Source organism: Arachis duranensis, chromosome 1 (genome assembly GCF_000817695.3).
Source record: "Arachis duranensis cultivar V14167 chromosome 1, aradu.V14167.gnm2.J7QH, whole genome shotgun sequence".
NCBI classification, from domain to species: Eukaryota; Viridiplantae; Streptophyta; class Magnoliopsida; order Fabales; family Fabaceae; genus Arachis; species Arachis duranensis.
In genome coordinates, this window is record NC_029772.3 from 103,751,629 (window position 1) to 103,758,523 (window position 6,895).

Sequence of the window (6,895 nt, forward strand, 5' to 3'; positions counted from 1 at the left end):
TTCGATGTGTTTTCCTTGATGATTTACTCTATTTTACCACATATTTATCTATTTAATTCAAGTTTTATCTTGTTATTTTAACAAAACTTTTTGTATGTATTGCAGAGAAGAAGAAGCAATCGAGAAAACACCACCAAAGAAGAGGAAACAACCGCAGAGGGTGGCAAAAAAAAAACCAAAATAAGGAAGCTTGTTCTGACGGATTCAAAAAGCAAAACTGAATCTAAAAAAGAGTAAGTTTTTGAAATGATTATTTTTAGTTCATTGGTACTTTTATTTGAGGTTCATTGATACTTATTGTATGAATTTTCAGAAGTAAACAACTAGAGGACAGGACTGCTGAAAAAAGAAAAGACATATTGGAGCTGATAAAAGAAAAAAGATCAAAGAAAAAAATGATGGAGTTCAAAAAACAAATGTTGTTCCGGATGGCTGTCACTCAACAGATGCACAAGATAATTTATCGCAGACGTAACATTCAGTTTCTTATATAAATTATTTTTTCTTTGTTTGCTAACTTTTCCTAAAACCTCATGTAATTTCTCTGGATTTACTGAATAATATTTATTTTTTTTTTTTGCTTAGACTGCCGACTGTAAACTAAATTTGGGTAGCGAACCTATGTTACAAACTCAGACGAACTCGACACCGTCTGTAAATGCACAGTCCAATACCCGGTAAATTTGGTTCATTTTTAAGTTTATGTTAAGTTCATTGGAATCTAAAAATAAATTTGATGTGTTTTTAATCCTCTGCTTTTAATCTTGGTTGATGATTTTAATTTGGTATTTTTTTATTAGGAAAAATACCCCTTCAACCCCGGCGAGAGTTTTTAGAAGAAAGAAACGACATCAAAAAAAGGAAAAATAGAGTTTAGAAACTCTAACTTTGTAAGTTCAAATATTTACATTGGTCTTTTAGATTTCGGTAACTTTTTTTTAATTAATCACACGAAATTTTTGTTTAATTATCAGTAGTACAACACCTGATCCTAAAAAACAAATGATTGTGGTTCGAGAAGAAACTCGGTCTCAACCTTTGGATATGTGAGTTTTTCAACTTACTTTCCTATTCTAATCAATGTGCAGCTTTCAGTTCCTATTCTGATCATTAACTTCTTCCTTGTTTACCTTTCTAAGAGTTTTTATTGCGGTGTCTCCTCCAAGTTCTCTTGTGGAAGAGATAATAAAACATCAAGAGACCTTTACCTATCTACCTTCGGAGAGTAAAACAGAATAAGCTTCAGTTAATGACTAAGTTGTACTTAAAGTTCTTTTTATTAGTTTTAATGGTATAGGATAATAATTTTGCATCATTATTAAACTCTTTTCTGTTTAATGCAACAGCCCTCCGAAAGCACAACAGCAACCGTGCAAAGAAGCTCTAGTGGCAAGGTAATCGGAAGAAGAAGCACACCTTGATGTGTAAGCTTTACTGCTTGTTCAAATCTGGACAATTTTTGTTCATTACATAGTTTATTTGAGGTTCATTTGAATTCAGAAATCAATTTAATGTGTTCTTTATTGGACTCTTTTCTGTTTGTTACAGCTGCCCTCTAGAACCCGAAAACCAGGCCGGCGAAGAATCTTCCCCAAGGCAGACGGAGCCAGAACCTCCGCTAAATGTGTAAGTTTTAATTAATATCCTTTTTATTAGCTTTCATGTTATATCATAATGCTTTTTCATTATTACTTAAAATTTTCCTCTGTCATCTTGCAGTGCTCCTCCTCCTTGGAAATGAAGAGACAATGCACCTTCCTTCAGCCTTGGGATAAGTCCCCCAACATCTCAACCAACTCCCCCGGCCTCTCAGCCAATAGTGACGTAGCTTGAAATACTGGCAGAGGTGGTGATGGATGCTGGGGTGACAGCAATATTGAAATGTGTTGAGCAAACAAGTGTCGAGCCAAGCTTCACAACCGCTGCAGGGTACAAAATTTCGGAGAAAGAAAAAGAAATCACAGAGGAGTTGAAGGAGAAGTGTTATCATTGGATGACACATTTAAAGGAAACCAAAGATACTACCAATGAATATGACACCATATTCTTGTTGAACCATGAAGCACATTTGGAGGGGATTAGACAACACTTCATGTCTCTCAGACTGGGACAAGATGTAGAAAACACGGTAAATTCTTCGCCTATTACATTAACATTAATGATTTTTCTAAAAGCTTTTATACCCATTTATCTAATAAATTTTCTTCATATAGGTGGTCAATGCGATGTGTATGCTTCTGAATGACAGAAAATGTCACCAGCTTGAGGAGGAAATATACTGCGTGCCAACGGATATTATGGTAAGTCAAATTTTTTATTCCTTAAGGTAGCGTTTGGTGGAGAGACAGAGACAGAAAGACTGAGACTGAGAGACTGAGACTAAGACAGGGATTGAAATAAATCTCAGTATTCTATTTAGTGCAAAATGGGAGACAGGAATTGAAACAAGAATGAAACTCTAATTTAATTTTCACAAAGGGTAAAATTAGATTTAATTAATTGAAATGAAAGTATTTTAGATATAAAATGTTATTAAAGTTTCAGTCTCCATCTCTAAAAATTTCAGTCCCCTGTGTATCTACTTTTTGGAGGTATTGAAATACTGAAATTTTAGAGACAGAGACAGAAATTTTAGTATCAGTCTCTGAACTAACAAATACGATACTAAGTTTCAGTCTCTCAGTCTCTGTCTGAGTACCTCGAAACAAACGCTACCTAAGTAATTTACTGGTTCATTCTATTCATCTGTTAGTTTAGTTGAGTTCATATGCATGCAGAAATGAATCAAAAATGGGGTAAAGAATATTTTTTGTCCTTGAAGTTTGATAAAAATTTTAAAGATACCCCCAAGTTTTATTTTGTTTCAATTTTATCCTAGAAGTTTTTTATTTGCATCAAATATACTCCTGACGGCTAATTTTTAAAAAAAATTAAGATCGGTTCAACAATAATTTCATAAGAACAACCCTTCAACACAAACAAATCAAGCATAACTTTCATGCATTATTGTTAGATTAGTCTTAAATTTTTTGAAAATTTAGCCGTCAAGGGTATATTTGATGCAAATCGAAAACTTTTGGGACAAAATTGAAACAAAATAAAACTTAGGGGTATTTTTGAAACTTTTGCCAAACTTCGGGGACAAAAAGTATACTTTACCCATTAAAAGTGTGTTTTTATTGCCGATTGAATGGTTATGAATTTTTATTCATATCTGAATCGAATTTAGTTCATTTGGGGATTGGATTAGGCTCACTTGACACTACTGCAAAATTGAATTAAAAATATGTTTTTCTTCCTGATTGAATGGTTATGAATTATTATTCAAATCTAAATTGAATTCAGTTCATTTAGGGATTGGGTTAGGTTTACATCAAACTACTGCTAAGTATTCCTTAAGAAATGAATTGAAATGTGCTTTCTTGCTAATTGAATGTATATGACTACTAGAATATAATATTGGGACTCTACGGTGAGAACTACATTGATCCAAAAACTAATAAAGCATACCAGATCAATTAATATACGAACTTCCTCCCTTTTGTTGACAGAAGAAAATTGACATCGCATTCATTTGTAAGTTGTTATTTCTAAAACATCTTTAATAATCCTGTCGTTTGCTATCATTTAGACTGAAATATTCCTTCATTTTTCTAAACTTCAGCTGTTTGCACCGGTTTGAAATGGAGGGCATTGGTGGCTGTGGATTGACGATGTCAGGAAGAATGCAATATTACTCTGAAATACCTCAGTCAAGAATTACTCTGAACAAACTTGTTGTAAGTTATTTAAATAATACATGTTTATGTGGGCTTTGGTTTCCTTCAATTATTACTGAATTGAAGTACACTTTTTTTATCCTTTTCAGGGATTAATAGTATCCCAGATTAGGATTTATGTTGGGGCAGAATCCTTGATGGAGGATGGAGAGGGAGTTGAAGCACAGTATATCTCGATCAGCAAACAACGAACAAGGTAAAAAACTTTCTTTGCTATAGTTCTATTCTTAATATGTTTTGTTGTGTCTCCTATTAATCCTATTTTACTTATTTCTTTCTTAGTTATATTGCAAGGTATACGTGATGAAATGGTTGGAAACAATTGAACCTGAAAATATCAAAAAAGGGAAGTATAAATCTAAAAACTGAAAACAAGTATGTAATTTCCAAATTAATAGAATTTGGTTCATTTCTTATTTGAGTTGGTTTCAAATTAAGTAATTTCTTTCAATTAAATTGTTGGAAGAAATTGATGCCTTCAGGCAGGGGTATGGTCCAACCATTCTCTTCCACACGATAAATAAATTGAGAGACCAAGTGATTCAGGCGTCTGAAGTCATAAGACTCCCCAAACTATCTGCTGCCTGTCAAGCCCTTTTTATAAATTCACATTTGGGGATATAGAGATTATGGTTTCAAACACTAATTTGTTTTACTCCTTGTGTGAATAATAATGTAAATGTTAATGGAAACTAATGTTAATGTATATATGTGAATGTTAATGGAAATCTAATGTTAATGTATATATCTCTTGGAATTGTCTGGACTGCTGTTTTGTTCTAGGTTCACAGTGAATGGATTCAAGGTATTTATCAAATATCAAGAGCCCTAAAAAACATAAATGAACCGGAAATACACTAGATGAACTGAAAACTGTATATATCTATTCAATTTCAAAAACACCTAAACTGTTTGACATAACAAAAAAGTGAATATTCAATAAAGAATAACATCAATCAGAAATTAACCCTCCTATAACTTCAGTGAACCAAATTTTGCTCATACATGAATGGAAATTTATGTTAATAAAAACTAAAACTGCTATAATCCTCTCCGGGATAATTCATATCCTGTGTATCATAAAGGCTGGAACTTGACTGAATCATTGATCCACCGTCTAAAAGGTTCTATTGCAAAAGACAAAATAAATCATATATTAGCAAACGAATTTTCCCCTAATCGAAAGCAAATCAATGTTGCCTCACTTGGAACTGGCTTTTTCTCTTTCTTTGTTGCGTTTGCGATCTTTTTTTCTATGTTTGATCCCAGTCTGTTCTTGGAACGGCCTCTTGTTCTAACACGTGGTGGGCTTTGAAGGTCGTTCACATGGCTTAACATCGCTTCTTCGTGAGATAACGAACTTTTCAATTTGCTTTTCGCTTGATATTCTTGCATCTTGGCCATGGCATTATCAAAAGCCCGGTGAAAAATTCTGGTCAGCTCCTCAAATTCTGACACAAATTTGCAAATATTGTGCGACCAAAATATCGCAAATCATTAATCTCTTGCTTCTCAGCTCCAATATAGGCTCGACTCGGCTGCTCTTGATGTGTATGTGCCTCCTCTTTATGTTCTTGCTCCAGTGTTCCAATATATATATTTTGGTGCCACTTTATCTACTCTCTCAAGCTTAAGACGCTCAGAGAATGGCGGCACAATATGCCCTTTGACTCGAACAGCAAGCACTGGCACTTTATTTCTCGTGATACTGCATCATAGGTAACGAATAACTTGTTGAATGTGGAGTTAGAAACCTGCTCTACGACTTCGTATGTTGTAAAACCTAGGGTGGAATGCATTGATCTTGTGATGCAATTCACCTTTTCTCTTAATTGTGCTTGAACTTCTCGTGAGTATGCACATGCTGAAATTGAACCTCTATTGCTAATTTTGTTGCGCATGGTATCACGATGTGAAAATCTACAGCAACAAATTCTCTCTCTCTCTCTCTCTCTCTCTCTCTCTCTCTCTCTCTCTCTCTCTTTGCTCTCTGGTTGCTAGGCAATTATCGTATTGCTTCACAAATTGAATCAAGGAGCTATTACGTGTGATGAAGTTGTTAAAAAACGCGTGCATAATCTCACTCCTTTGCGTGCTTCTCATCCTGGCCCAAAAGTGGTAATCTAGATAAACTGAAATCCATAAATGACGATCTTCATATAGCTCTGCAGAATGAACCAAAAATATAAGCTCGGATAAACCGAAAGTTATGCACATTTTAACCGAAAAAGTAATAGTATCAAATAATTCAAATTAAAACATCGGTTACCTGAGAGCCACTTCTTGCCTCCGACACTGTACTGTATGACAAAATCGTTCCAATTTCTATCGAATGCGTCTTTTGTGAACGAGTTCTAAACAACGTGGCTCATCTATTGTTTGATTTCTTTGTGTCGCTTGTAGCCGTTTAATTTGCCTAGGATCTTCTTCATGACGTGCCAGATGCACCACGGGTCAATTGTTGTTGGCATGCACATCTCGATGGCCTTTTGCATCGATATGCATTGGTTGGTAAGAATGCCTTTTGGTGCCTTCCCTCCCATGCAATTGAGCCAACATTTGAATAGTCATTTGAATGATTGGATGTCCTCATTTTTTATCATAGCGCATCTGAGAAGTGTCGACTGACCGTGGTGATTCACGTCCACAAAAGAACCAAAAACCAGATTGTACCTACAAAAATAGACACTGGCAATAGTTATGAATCGAAAGGTGTTGGCTGTGTGAACCTAAAACTTAATTTCAGTGAACCGAATACCTGTTTGTGTTGTAAGTGGTGTCAAATGAAACAACGTCTCCAAAATACTCGCATGCAGCCCTGCTTCTTGCATCGGCCCAAAATGCATTTTTGATGGAGTGATCGCCTTCGAGGTTAAGCTCGAAATAGAAATTTTGATTCTTCTCGTTCATTCTTAATAAGTACTTTCCAAATTCTTTGGCATCGTCTTGTTCGAAAAAAATCCGTACTTCCCTTGTGATGTAATTCCTCGCGTCTTTTTCTATAAAACTTAGTTCTCGATGACTGCCAGCTGCTCCTACGTATGATTGAAATGTTTTGCTCGGTCTGATTTCGGCTTCCTCATTGTTTTCAATGGTGCGACGCACAAACATGCTTA